The following is a 15,127-nucleotide window of genomic DNA, read 5'->3' on the forward strand; positions in this document are numbered from 1 at the left end:
AGTAATCATAGTGCATGGAACCTTTGCAGAATCTCAGATAAAGCCCTAGGTGTCCTTTAGGGTTGGCAGGAATGGTTTTGATTGTGGGTTGGCAAATCATGGTAGTTAGCAATATCTAGCTGAAGCTTGCATAGGAGTAGCCTCCAAAATAGCCTCTCAGCTCTGTTTGGACTCTCTGATCCACTGATACCATATTTTGTTAGCTTTCTTTTCCCTCTTTTTGTCAGGAAGGTGTTATATCCTTAATTTTTTTGAACTCTTAAAAGTAATAAATTAAAACAGATGATTGGAATACTTGCCTGCCATGCCAGAGACCCAGGTTTGATTCCCAGAGCCTGCCTGTTGTTGTCAAAAAACAACAACAACAACAACAAAACAGATGATTGGCTATGCTGACTTCCTGTTTTTTTCTTCTTTTTACTAAAACATTTTTCTCTAAGTAGATTTAATTATCTACCAGGCTTTAGTGAATTATATACAGTTTCTCAATATTTTCATATATCTTTGGGAGACACAGAGTTAGCAAGGGAAGGAGGAAAGGATTTCAAGCGCATAAAAATAGTTTGATGTTGCATTTGTTACAATTGATGAAGACTTATTAAGAAAATATTATGAAATATCATCCATAGTTAACATTCAGTTTATGCATTTTTTCTCATTTACCTCCCTAGAATTAATACCTTGTATTAGTGTCATGCATTTGTTAAAATTCATGAAAGAACATTCTTATATGTGTACTATTAACTTTAGTCCTTCATTTATAATAAGGTTCCCTGTATTAAGCAGTCTTGTTTTATCCTTCACTTTTTATTCTAGTAACATATTATATCCTAGAGTTTCCCCCCTTTAACCACATTTACCTATACAGTTCAGTGCTGTTAACTGTACTCACAATAATGTGCTACCATCACCACCATCCATTTCCAAACCTTTACCATTAGCCTATATAGAAAATCTGTGCAAGTTAAGCATCAACTCCTCATTCCCTAACCCCAGACTATTTCCTGGTACACTATACTCTGGACTGTTAACTCTGTTTGCAAGTTAGAATTAGTCCATGGCCGTGAAATCATACAATATTTGTCTTTGTGTGTCTCTTTATTTCACCCAACATGATGTCCTCAAGGTTCATCCATGTTGTCACATGCATCAGAAATTCATTTGTTTTTACAGCTGAATAATGTTCCATCATATATATATACCACATTTTGTTTATCCATTTATCAGATGTTGGGCTTTTTGGTTGCTTCTATCTTTTTGCAACTGGGAATAATTCCTCTATGAACATTGGTTTGCAGATATGTGTTCAAATCACTGCTTTTACTTCTTCTGGTTGTATACCTTGTAGCGAGATTGCTGGATCCTGTGGTAATTCTATACTTCACTTCTTGAGGAACTGCCAGGTTGTCTTCCTCAGTAGTTGCACCATTTTACCTTCCCAGCAACAATGAATGAGTGTTCCTATTTCTCCACATATTCTCCAACACTTGTAGTTTTCTGTTTTTTCAATAGTGGCCATTCTAGTAGGTAGTTTTGATTTGTATTTCCCCAGTAGCTAGTGATGTTGAGTATCTTTTCATGTGCCTTTTAGCCATTTGTGAATCTTCTGGGGAAATGTCTGTTCAAGTCTTTTACCCATTTAAAAAAAAGATGGGTTGTTTTTCTTTTTATTGTTGAGTTGTAGGATTTCTTTATATATTCTGGATATTTAATCCTTTTCAGATATGTGGTTTCCAAATATTTTCTCCCATTGAAAAATTTGTCTTTTCACTTTCTTCAGAAAGTCCTTTAATGCACAGAAGTTTTAAATTTTGATAAAGCTCCTTTTATCTATTTTTTTCTTTCATTCTTGTGCTTTGGGTGTTAAGTCTAAAAAATCACTGCCTACCATAAGATCTTCTCCCAAATTTTCTTCTAGGAATTCTATAGTCCTTGCTCTTATATTTAGGTCTTTAATACATTGTGAGGTAACAATGTATTAAGTTTGAGATATATGGTTTGAGATAAAGGTCCTTGTGCTGGTTTGAAGGATGTATGTCCCCTAGAAAACCCATGTTTTAATCTAAATCCCATTTCATAAAGGTATCATAATCCCTATTCAGTACTGTATGAATGAAACTGTAATCAGATGATCTCCCTGGAGATTAGATTTAATCAAGAGTGGTTCTTAAACTGGATTAGCTGGAGGCGTCTCTCCATCCATTTGGGTGGGTCTTGATAAGTTTCTGGAGTCCTATAAAAGAAGAAACATTTTGGAAAATGAAGGGGATTCAGAGAGAGCAGAGAATGCTGTAGCACCACGAAGCAGAGAGTCCACTAGCCAGCACTTTGGAGATGAAGAAGGAAAACGCCTCCCAGGGAGCTTCATGAAACAGGAAGCCAAGAGAGAAAGCTAGCAGATGATGCTGTGCTCGCATGTGCCCTTCCAGCTGAGGGAGAAACTCTGACTGTGTTTGCTATGTGCCCTTCCACTTGAGAGAGAAACCCTGAACTTCATCGGCCTTCTTGAGCCAAGGTATTTTTTCCTGGATGCCTTAGATTGAACATTTCTATAGACTTGTTTTAACTGGGACATTTTCTTGGCCTTAGAACTGTAAACTAGCAATTTATTAAATTCCCCTTTTTAAAAGCCGTTCCATTTCTGGTATATTGCATTCCAGCAGCTAGCAAACTAGAACAGTCCTCTTTCATTTTTTGCATAGGATATTTAATTCTCCCAGCACCATTTGTTGAAGAGACTTTACTTTCCCAATTGAGTGGACTTGGCAGCTTTGTCAAATATCAATTGTCCATAGATATTGGAGTCTATTTCTGAACTCTCAAATCAATTCCATTGGTGAATAAATTTATCCTTGTGCCAATGCCATGATGTTTTGAGCACTATAGCTTTGTAATATGCTTTAGGTCAGGAAGTTTAAGTCCCTCAACTTTGTTCTTTTTCAAGATGTTTTTGGCCAGTCATGGTCCTTTACCCTTCCAAATAAATTTAATAATTTGCTTTTCCATTTCTGTAAAGTAGGCTTTTGGAATTTATTGGGATTATGTTAAATCTGTAGATCAGTTTGGGTAGAATTGACATCTTAACAATATTTAGTCTTCCCATCCATAAACATGACTGTCATTTATTTAGGTTCTTTGACTTTTTTTTTTAGCATTATTTTGTAGTTTTCTATGAACAAATTCTTTACATCCTTGGTTAAATTTACTTAGATATTTGATATTTTCAGTTGCTATTTAAATGGAATTTTTTTCTTGATTTCCTTCTCAGGTTGCGCATTGCTAGTATATAGAAATACTATTGATTTTTGCATGTTAATCTTGTATCCCTCTACTTTGCTGAACTCTAGAAGCTGTAAGATTTTGATTTTGTAGATTCTTTGGGACTTTCTATAAGTTGCATCATTGTCATCTATCTGCATATAGTGAAAGTTTTACTTCTTATTTTCCAATTGGATGCTGTTCTAGTTTGCTAGCTACCAGAATGCAATATACCAGAAACAGAATGGCTTTTTAAAAAGGGAATTTAATAAGTTGCTAGTTTACAGTTGTAAGGTTGAGAAAATGTCCAAATTAAAGCAAGTCTATAAAAAATGTCCAATCTAAGGTATCAGGGAAAGATTCCCAAGAAGGCTGGTGAAGTTCAGGGTTTCTCTCTCAACTGGAAAGGCACATGGTGAACCTGGCAGCATTTCCTTGCTTTCTCTCTAGGCTTCTTGTTTCATGAAGTGCTCCTGGGGGCATATTCCTTCTTCCTCTCCAAAGTTCTCTGGTTGCATGGGTTCTGGCTCCTGTCATTCTCGACACCCTGTTGTGGCTCTGCTCTCTTGGAATCTCATCATTTTCAAGCTTTCTCCAAAATACCTCCTCTTTTAAGAATTCCAGCAAGCCAATCAAGACCCATCCAGAGTGGGTGGAGTTACATCTCCCTCTAATGAAAGGTTAATACCCACAAGTGGGTGAGTCACATCTCTGTGAAGACAACCGAATCAAGCCTTCAACCTACATCACTAAATAGGGATTAAAAGAAATGGCTGCTTGCACAAGATTGATCAGGATCAAAACATGGCTTTTCTAGGGTACATAAATCCCTTCAAACCAGCACAGATGCCTTTTATTTTTTTAAGTTATTGAACTGCTCTGGCTAGAACTTCTAGTATAATGTTGAATAACAGTGGTGGCAGTGGGTATCTTTGTCTTGTTCCTGATCTTAGAGGGAAAGCCTTAGTTCTTTCTCCATTGAGTAAGATATTAACTGTGGGTTTTTCATATATGCCCTTTATCTTGTGTTGAGGAAGTTTCCTTCTATTCCAATTTTTCTAAATGTATTTATCAAGAAAAATGGATTTTATCAAATGCCTTTTCTGCATCAGTTGAGATGATCGTATGTTTTTTCTCCTTTGATTTAAATTAATTGATTTTCTTATGTTGAACCACCCTTGTAAACCTGGGATAAAGCCCAGTTGATCATGGTGTATAATTTTTTTATGTACTCTTGGATTCTATTTGCTAGTATTTTGTTGAGGATTTTTGCCTCTCTATTCATAAGAGAAAATGTTCTGCAATTTTCTTTTCTGATTGTATCTTTATCTGACTTTGGTAATAAGGTGATGTTGGCCTCACAGAATCAGTTAGGTAGTGCCCCTCTTCTTCAATTTTTTGGAAGAGTTTGAGCAGGATTGTTATTAATTTCTTTTGGAATGATTGGTAGAATTGTCTTGTAAAGCTATCTGGTCCTGGACTTACTTTCTTGGAATGATTTCAATTAGTAATTCAATTTCTTTACTTGTAATTAGTCTATAAAGTTCTATTTCTTCTAGAGTCAGTGTAGGATATTTGTGGGTTTTTTTGGAATTTGTCCATTTCATACAGTTGTTCATAGTATCCTCTTATGATCCTTTTTTATTTCTGTGGGGTCAGTAGTAATGTCTTCCCCTTGCATTTCTGAGTTTATTTATTTGCATCTTCTTTTTTTTGTTGTCTAGGAGTTTGTCAGTTTTATTGATCTTTAAAAACTACCTTTTGGTTTTGTTAATTCTCTCTATTTTGTTTTGTTTTGTCTTCTCAGTTTCAAATTTGTCTCTAATCATTGTTATTTCTTTCCTTCTGCTTGGTTTGGGTTAGTTTACTGTTCTTTTTTTTAGTTGCTCCAGATGTGCAATTAGGTCTTTGATTTGAGCTCCTTCTTCTCTTTTTTTTTTTTTTTTTTTTTTTTTTTAAAGGAAAGACAGAGAGAAGGAAGGAAGGAAGGAAGAAAGGGAAACATTTTCTTGTTTTATTGTATTCTGTTTCTCCGTATTTGTTACATGGGCTGGGGCCGGGAATCGAACCGAGGTCCTCCGGCATAGCAGGCAAGCACTTTGCCCGCTGAGCCACCGCGGCCCGCCCTCCTTCTTCTCTTTAATGTAAGTATTTAGTCTTGCTATTCTTCTTGAATGCTGCTCGAGCCTCATTTGTATGTACTAATATAATTCTATTCCAGATATTCTGTGAATAATATGAAACTTTAGCAAAATAACACCATATGGATAGAAAATTATTATAGTGGTAGTGTTATGGGAATTAGAAAACTATGTGGAATCTCTTTCTGATTATCAAGTATCTGGAAATATTTCTTCCTTTAATGTGAAGAAATCAAATATGCTACCCACGTATCTATACAAAATCACCTCAATTATATTTAAGTATAGGTAACCTAAAGGTATATGATTTATTTCAACACGGATCCGGACCAGTAAACTTTTTAGGGTGAGGTTCAGATTGTTCCACACAAATATATCCATCTTGACTACTCTTTGAGTAAAAACAATTTCAACCTGTCAAATGAGAGGTATGACTCTCTTGTCCCTACCCAATAAGGAAGTATGACACAGATTGTAGTGTTTTAGACTTAAGGAACTAAATAAGCATTAAGAAAGAATTAGAGAGGGTTAGTTTTCATTTTTATAGCTGTTGAGTATTACTTGGTTTCCAGTGTATATGCATTTCTTACATACTGTAAATATAATCATATTTGTGAAAAAAGAGTCATTTTTCAATGTGTTAAGGTATGGTATCTTATACTTCATTTCAAAAAATGTATTGACCATGATTTTCAGTGAATAAATTAGGCTTAAAAATTGTTAGCTATGCTTTTCCATTTTCTTCTTTATTATTCATCTTATTTTATCCTGGCTTGTCTTCCCATCTATGGAGAGGACAACAAGGATCTAAAATTAAAGTTTTTGAGAAAGGAAAATGATAAATGTGTATATTATATAAGCAAAAACTTAAGAGTATTGGTGTTAAGTCCCCATTTTGGGCACATATGTAAAGAAAAAGCTATGCAAAATTGTAAAAATATTTTTCCTCAATTGGAAAATTGGAGAATGATCCATGAATACTTGAGACAAATGTATATTCAGCTGTTTTGGGTGCAGGTCTCTTAGGTCTAGTTCATTTATTATATTATTCAAGTTCTTTGTTTCCTTTTTGTTCGTCTGGCTAAATGTTGTATCTGTTGATGAGAGCAGTATATTGAAGTGTCCAGTCATTTTTGTAGAGATGTCTATTTCTCCTTTCAGTTTGCCATTGTTGCTTCATGTATTCTGGGGCACCCTAGTTAGGTGCATAGATATTTATTATTGTTACTTCTTCTTGGTGGGCTGCCCCTTTTATTAATATGAGATGCCCTTTTTTGTCTCATAACATTTTTGCATTTAACATCTATTTTGTCCTATATTGCTATAGGTACCCCAGCTATTTTTTTTGGTTACTATTTGTATAGAATATTTCTTTCTAGCCTTTCACTTTCAACCTATTTGCATCCTTGAGTCTAAGGTGAGTCACTTGTAGACAGCATATAGTTGGATCTTTTTTTGATTATCCATTCTGTCAATCTGTGTCTTTTGATTAGGGAGTTTAAGCATTAACATTCAATGTTGTTACTGTAAAGGCAGTACTTACTTCACCATTTTATCCTTTGGCTTTATATGTCATTTCCTTTTTGTCTCTCTTTTTATCCTTTCATTTACCCTTACTGATATTCTTTATTTCTACACTCTCCTCCAAGCCTTTCTCTCCTGTCTTTTCTTTTCTGTCTGTAGCAACTTCCTTAGCATTTCTTATAGGGTAGGACTCTTGTTAACAAACTGTTTCTGTTTATCCGTGAACATTGTAAACTCTCCCTCATTTTTGAAGGATGGTTTTGTCAGATAAAGCATTTTTGGCTTGTACCGTTTTTCTTTCAGTTCCTTAAATGTATCTTAACACTGCCTTGCCTCCATGGTTTCTAATGAGAAATCGGCACTTAATCTTACTGTGAACAGTTCCTTTGTATGTGATGAATCACTTTTCTCTTGCTGCTTTCGAAATTCTCTTTTTATCATTTGTAGTTGACATTCTGATTAGTATGTGTCTCAGAGTGGGTTTGTTAGGGTTTATTCTGTTTTGAGTATGCTGTGCTTCTTGGACTTGTATCCTTGTGTTTTTCATAGGAGTTGGAAATTTTTCAGCCATTATTTCTTTGAATATTCTTTTGGCACCTTTTCCCACCTCTTCTCCTCTGGAACACCCATGACATATATGTTTGTACGCTCTGTGTTATCATTCAATTTCCTGACACCCTGATCAAATTTTTGCATTTTTTTCTCTATCTGTTCTTTTGTTTGTTCTATTTCAGATGTCCTGTCTTCTAGTTTGCCGATTTTTCTTCTGACTGTTCAAAATCTGCTGTTGTATGCCTTTAGTGTATTTTTAATCTCATCTCTTATGACTTTCGTTCCCATAAGATCTTTTATTTTTCTTTGCGTGCTTTCAAATTCTTCTTTATGTTCATCTAATATCTTCTTAATTTCTTTTATCTGTTTAGCCATATATCTTCTCTTTGAATTGGTTTAGGAGATTTCTTTGAACATCTTTGATTAGTTGTTCCAAATTTTGTATATCCTCCAACTTTTTAATTTGTTCCTTTGACTGGGCCCTGTATTCTTGTTTCTTCTTATGGGTTATATTTTTTCGCTGGTATCTGGGCATCTGATTGTCTTGATGAAATTATTCTGAAAGCCAGTTTCCCTATCTGATCTAGGTTTTTTTGTTGATTGGATTCCTGTTAAAATTCTTCTTTGGCACTTGACTCATTGTATTAATATTTATTAGTATTAATATTTCCCAGCCGAAACAGGGCTGTGCCCACACAAGGGCACAGACCAATTACAAAGGCCCTGGGAGAAGGTCAGGAAAGTAGTTTACCAAGACTGCACCTTCCCAGTCTGTCAAGCAGATTGCATTTTTTAGCATCCTATTCCCCATGACCTTACAAATGCAGGTTATGTTTACCCCTTTCTCTGCTCTGCTTCTGAGAAAGGTGGAAACATATTGTGGGCCATGTCTGGAAAGGGCCAAGGCTGTGGGACCTAGAGGTCCAATTTCGCTAGCCAACAATTGGATCAGAACTGTACTTGTGTACTCCTCTGTGGGTAGGATTTCCTGGAATCTCCCAGTCTATATCTGCCTGCCAGATAGGAACTGATGAACTAGAAGCTTCTTGCCTCAATGTTGGGGCACTAAACTCACTAAAGTTACTCTTTCTCTTTGTCCCTTTCTTCCTGGTTGTTGCACAGTACCTCCAGAGTCTCCTGAGCCCCAGAACAGCTAATTTGGACAGTTTGTTCCTGTCCTCCAGGTGTTTTTGGTGTAGGAATGAGCTTGACTGTGCCTTCTTCCACAATCTTCCTGGAAGTCTTCTACCAAATAAATTCTTTTGGGTTTTGCATTTAACCTCTCAGTTACCTTTACTGATGATTGTGTTTTCTTTACACTATCCCAAGCCACTCTGTCCTGTATTGTCCTTTCAACTTGCAGAATCCCCTTAAATAATTCTTGTTGGACAAGTTTTTTTGATGATACACTATCTCAGTTTCTGCTCATCACTTTTTTTTTACCTATCAAATTTAATGTTTTGACTTCAAATGACATCATAAATAATGTGAAGAGACAGCCTACAGAATGGGACAAATATTTTCAAATGATACATGTGATAAGGGACTTGTGTATAGAATACATAGAGAGCAAGTTTAAAATAGGCAAAAGATCTGAACAGACATTTCTCAAATCTTCCTCAGTTTTGAAAGATACTTTTGCTGGATACAGAATTGTTGGTTGGAATTTTTTGCTTTCAGCACTTTGAATATGTCATCCCACTGCCTTCTTGCCTTCATGGTTTCTACTCTAAAATCAGCATTTAATCTTCTTGTGGCTCCCTTGTATGTGGCTTGTTGGTTCTCTCTTGTAGCTTTCACAATTCTCTCTTTATCTTAAGTATTTTACAGTTTGGTTATGACGTGTCTCAGTGTGGTTTTATTTGGATTTTATCCTTTTTTGGGGTTTGTTGAGCAACTTGGATGTGTATATTCATGTCTTTTGTTAAATTGGGGAAGTTTTGTACCATATTTTTCTTTCAGTATTGTTTGCTCTTGTTCTGGTATTCCTACATTGCATATATTGACATGATTGATGATGTCCACAGGTTCCTCAGGCTGTGTTCTCTTTTATTTGTTTTTCTTTCCTGCTCCACAGACTGTTTGACTAGTCTTGTTTTGAAGTTCACTGATTCATTCTTCTGTCAGCTATAATGCTGTTGAACCCCTCAAGGAAATTTTTAATTTCTGTTACTGTGGTCTTCAACTAAGTTTGCTTACTTTTCATCATTTCCATCTCTCTATTGATAGTCTCTTGGTGCTCATTTAACTATCCTGATTTCTTTTAGTTCTCTCTACATGTTTTCCTTTTGCTCTTTGAGCATATTTTGGACCATTTTTAAAAATTCATTGTCTGATATGTTCCAAGTCTGGTCCTCCTCATTGATGGTTTCTAATGCTTTAATCTTCTTCTTTGCCTGGCCCGTAATTTCCTCTTTCTTTTCATGTTTTTTATTTTCAATTTCAATCTGGGACATTTTGATATTTTGATATTTTGATGTGTTGTTACTTGAATTTTGACTCTGTGGCATCTATTCCTTAAGTTTATATCCAGCTATGGTCATGACAGAGCTTTCCTTGAACGCTAATAGCTAATAAAAAAGAAAAGAAGACAAAGAAAATGCCTTTCCCAGACTTTGCCGATTGACCTGTGTGAGTGTTCTCCTTCAAGGTTTTTCCATACAGTGTGTTTAGAGAGTAGCTCCAGGCCAAAGTAGGAGCCTCCTAGTCATTTCTCTGCCTGTGTATTGTCTTCAGTGTGTTCATGTTGTCTTGAAACTTCCCCAGTTTACCCAATAAGTAATGTCCCCTCTTCTCTCGGAAACATCTCCTTCACAGTCCTGAGCACTGAACTGTGTTTCCTACAGCTGGCAATCTCTTTCCCCAGACAGACCCTTGAGTCCTTTTCCATAGTGCCCTGTATGAGAACTTTATGAGCTGCCTTCCATACACAGGGCAGGTCCTGGGTTAACAAATCCCTCAGGCCACCACTAGACATATTGGGTCAGACATACATGCTTCCAGTATTTGGTTGAGGATTATTCTGCTCACTTTGGAACCAGGACCAAGAATCTGTACTGGAAGCATGAACTGGCTGTGCACCCGACTGCTCAGTGAGGCAGCCAGGGCGCCACAAGATCTCACTACTTCTAAATAGCCTTTTTTTTTTTTTCTTGTTTTGGTACACAGCTTACTACTGAGTCCTTTAATAACTGTTTTCTCAAATTTTAAGATGTTTCTGCCAGTTTTTACTGGTTGTTCAAAGCTTCTGTGAGAAGATGGAGTCTTGAAGTATCTCACTTCACCTTCTTGATCCTAGCAAGACCTACTGTGATATTTTTTTAGTTTAATTGTTATACGTGTAGTTTCTAGAAATTTTGGTTTTTACCTTTCAAATATGCCTATTCATGCAATAGAGCCTTCTTCCTTAGTCATATTTTTTGTATCCATTTGTTTCTTTAATCATTATTCTGTTGCCAGTAATTCCAGTGTCTATGCTAATTGGGTCTCATGTTTATTATTTCTCCTTTCCCTAAGTTACGGTGGCTTGCTTGATTTGTATTGTGATTTTTATTGTGAGTTTATGTTTATTGGTACTTTATCTTAATTTGTTTTTCATATTTTAGCCAGAATTTTTAGTTTAGCTAAGTTGAGAGGATTTTTTTTTCAAGGTGATTTTAGGTTCTATTTGCCTTAAATGGAATGTATGAATTGTTTTTAATTAACTCATTAGGAAAAAAAATAAGAGGAAATGTATCTTTAATGAAATAAAATGAGACTCTTGCTTTTTAAAAGATAAATTTTTGAATTTATCCTTTACATTATTGCATCCAAAGGGCCAATCATTTTGACAACTAAACTGTTTTAAGTATATTAAGTCTATAAATACTTTTTATGCATTGCACAATCATAGGAATATTAGTAGGAAAAAATAGAGACATTTTTGTTTTGCATTTTAGCTATTGTCTTAAACTGTAGATATCTTTATGACTACGAAGTCTTTTTATGTATAAATTGTTGCAGATTAGTGGTTTGCAGTTTCATGATAAATGAATTTGTGCTGTTCCTTTGATAGTATAATTTTGCTTTTTTCCTTTTACGTCCATATCTGAAGAAGAAAAAATATATGATATTTTACATTAAACATTGTCATCATTTGTCATTAAAAGATGAGGAATTACTAATAAAGGCAGGTGAAATTATTCAGAATTCATTTATTTTTTATTCTCCCTCATAATGAGGATTTCTAATATTGTCTTTTTAGCATCTTTAAGAGAAAATTCGGTCCAGACTGGTATACGGATTTCAAACAGTCGAGAGGTTATCCTGGAGGTTATTATTATGCATTATATAGATATCCTTTTTAGTTTATGGTTTATCGGAGTGGCTAGAGGGAAGTACCTGAAACTGTTGAGCTGTGTTTCGGTAGCCTTGATTCTTGAAGATGATTATATAAAGTTATAGTTTTTACAATGTGACTGTGTGATTGTGAAAACTTTGTGTCTAATGTCTGATGCTTATTTTATCTAGGATATGGGCAGATGAGTAAAAAAATATGGGCTTAAAAAATAAATACATAATAGTGGGGATAAGGGGTAAAATAAATTGGGTAGATTGAAATACTAGTGGTCACTGGGAGGGAGGGTAAGGGGTATGATATGTTTAAGTTTTTCTTTTTATTTCTTTTTCATGGAGTGATGCAAATTTTCTAAAAATGATCATGGTGATGAAGACACAACTATGTGATGATATTGTAAACCATTGATTGTACACCATGTATGGACTATATGTGTGTGAAGATTTGTCAATTAAAATATTTTTAAAAATTTTAAAAGAGAAAATTTGTACCAAAAGATATGTTTGATATTAATTTGGTATTAAAGTATTTCAAATAGTAGACAGTTGAAGGGTTTTTTTTAACATCTTTTTTGTTCAAATGAAAGCTATTCTCCTCAGGTGCCTGGATTCATTTACTTTCCTATATTGTTTGAAGGATATATTTGGCTTTCACCACAAATAGCTTGCATTGTTTTAATCTGTATTTTACTTCAAGTCCTTTCAGTAACAGGTGGGATACAAATTATGGAAAATGAAAAAAGAATATCCTTCTTCCCTTCAATTCCAGTAGCTCAATTTTAAGGCCCAAGAAATATTGCATGGATTATTTTTTATGGCGGCAGTCATAATAATTTTCAGTGTAGCAAAGAGACATCTGAAAAATATTTTTGAATCACTGCATATAAGATATAATGTTTATTGTTCTCAAGTGTTTCATATGTTTATTTCTTTCCCTCAAAGAAAACCCAAGGTTTTTTTTATGGCAGAGACTGTCTTCTATGTTGTTCATATCCTCTTTTTGTCAATCTTCAGACCTACATATCTCCCTAGCTTATCCAGAATAATTTTTATATTGGCTAGTTTGAGCAATGGAACCTTCCTAGCCTCTTTCTCCTGAATAATTCATACCTTTACATCCTCTTACCATCAGAGAAAAATTGCTTGCATGGTAGAAAAAAGTCTAATTTAAATTGACTTAGTGGGTTTTCCATAATTGTGGAAAGAACCTAAGATGTGTTTCTGTACCATTTGCTTTTTTATATATCCAGATTGTTCCTTAACCCAATGAATCAGATATAGAAGACTGTACTTTAATTAGCTAATTCTGTAATTTTGCCAGTATAGTCAGAGTTGTTCATTATGAACACGTTCTGCCACCAACAGCTGAGTAGGAACATTGTGTTTATTTGTGAGAAGATTTGAGTATGAACAATTTGGTTTGAAGATTAAATGGAGGAATAATTTCCATTGATGAACCTGATGAAATCATTTATCTTGTTAATAAAAAATATTTAGTTGTGGAAAAGAGTTCACATTGAAGTACTACATATCATAATGAACATTAAGGAAATGGAAATTTCTGTCTATATTCCATTTAAAGAATTTCTAGTTTTCCTGTTGCCTTTTTGACAAACAGATGTACTGGAAGCAACCTTGCTTAGTGTCATAAGCAACAGATTGGAACATAGAGTAGAACTGGTTGTACTATGTCAGAGAGTTCAATTCAGTGTGTATTTGCTTTGTACAAGGAACTTTTTTAGGATTTTTTTTTTCTTTTGCATGCTCTATGGTGGGGAGGTGCATTTCATTCTTTTTCTTTGTGAGTGTCCCATTATTGCAGCACCATTTGTTGAATTTTTGTTTGTTTTTTCTTTCTTTCTTTGCTTGTTTGTTTTGGGAAATATGTGGGTCAGGAATTGAACCCAGGTCTCCCGCATGGCAGGCGAGAATTCTACCACTGAACTACCCTTGCACCCCCTTGTACAAGGAAATTTGATCTCTTCTCTAATGGGAGGGTGCCAAGATAGATACAGTAAGAATGAATAAGAAATACTCTTCAAATAATGCAAAAATCCAATGGGGGAAATAGATTAAATAATAGAAAATAGAATGAAATAAATGCTAAACAGTTTCCAGTAACATACTCTTGGGTAATGTAGGAAAGAACAATGAATATTGAATAGAGAATTAGAAAAGGTGTCATTAAGAATATGGTATTTAATTTTATTTTAGAAGAGTAATATTTTGATAGGAAGATGGACAGGCATGTGTATGAGGATCTCATTTTGAGGAATGCATGGCTAAAGCCCAAATTTTATGGAAGGATAAAGGAGAATATGAAGTCAAGCAATATGGGTATAATAACAGCAATAACACCTGGTACTTCCATAATATATTTTTATAAGTTTTATTTCATATTTTTATTGTAAAATATAACATTATACAAAGCAAAGAAAGAAAAAAGCAATAATTTTCTAAGCACACTTCAACAAGTAGTTACAGAACAGATCCCAGAGTTTGTTATGGGCTACTATTCTACCATCTCAGAATTTTCCTTCTAGCTACTCCTAAATACTGGAATATTAATATAGTAATTCAGCAGTCATATTGGTTTGGAAAATTCTATTCTCTCTGTTATACCTCCTCCTTCTCCCTGACCCCTTTCCAATCTATAGGGATCCCTGGGTAACACCCATTCTGACTTTCTCATGTTGAGAAGGGGTGTCAAAACTAAAGGACAGAGATGTAATTAATTAATAATCTTGGAGAGGGTGGTCCCTCTGGGTTTCAGGATTTATCTGACCTAGGAACCCTCCAGAAATTATAGGTTCCAGGAAAGCAAATTTAATGCATGAAACCATTATAGAATCTCAGTTGGATCCCTAGGTATTCTTAAGAGTCAAGAGGTATGATGCTGGTTGGGGTTTAGAAAACTATGGCCATCAGCCCTATCTAATTGGAGCTTACATAAGATTTGCCTCCAGAGTAGCCTCTTGACTCCACTTGATCTCTTTTAGCCACTGATGCCTTATTTTATTAGGCACTTTTTAATGCTTCTTTTCCTCCTCTTGATCCAGAATGCCTTGTCGATCTCATGGTGCCAGGATCAGAACCATCCCCAGGGGCCATGCCCCACACCACCAGGGAGACCTTTACCCCTGAATGTCATGTCCCATGCAGTGGAGGGATGGCAGTGAATTTCCTTGCAGTGTTGGCCCAAAAGAGAGGCCACATCTGGGCAACAAAGAGGCTACCTGGAAAGAACTCCCAGTCCTCACCATGGGCAGTCTTAACTTCTGCCCCACAGAGACAAGGTTTATAAGGGCAAGCCTCAA

The 15,127-nt window shown here is 35.2% G+C and overlaps 1 protein-coding gene across 6 annotated transcripts in view; it reads left to right on the forward strand.

The window, feature by feature from the left end:
- The window catches only part of PPM1E (protein phosphatase, Mg2+/Mn2+ dependent 1E), a 289,214-nt gene that overhangs the window by 76,515 nt on the left and 197,572 nt on the right, over positions 1–15,127 (forward strand). The gene's annotated exons all lie outside the window — the stretch shown is intronic.

The sequence above is a fragment of the Tamandua tetradactyla genome, chromosome 6, assembly GCF_023851605.1.
Source record: "Tamandua tetradactyla isolate mTamTet1 chromosome 6, mTamTet1.pri, whole genome shotgun sequence".
NCBI lineage: Eukaryota > Metazoa > Chordata > Mammalia > Pilosa > Myrmecophagidae > Tamandua > Tamandua tetradactyla.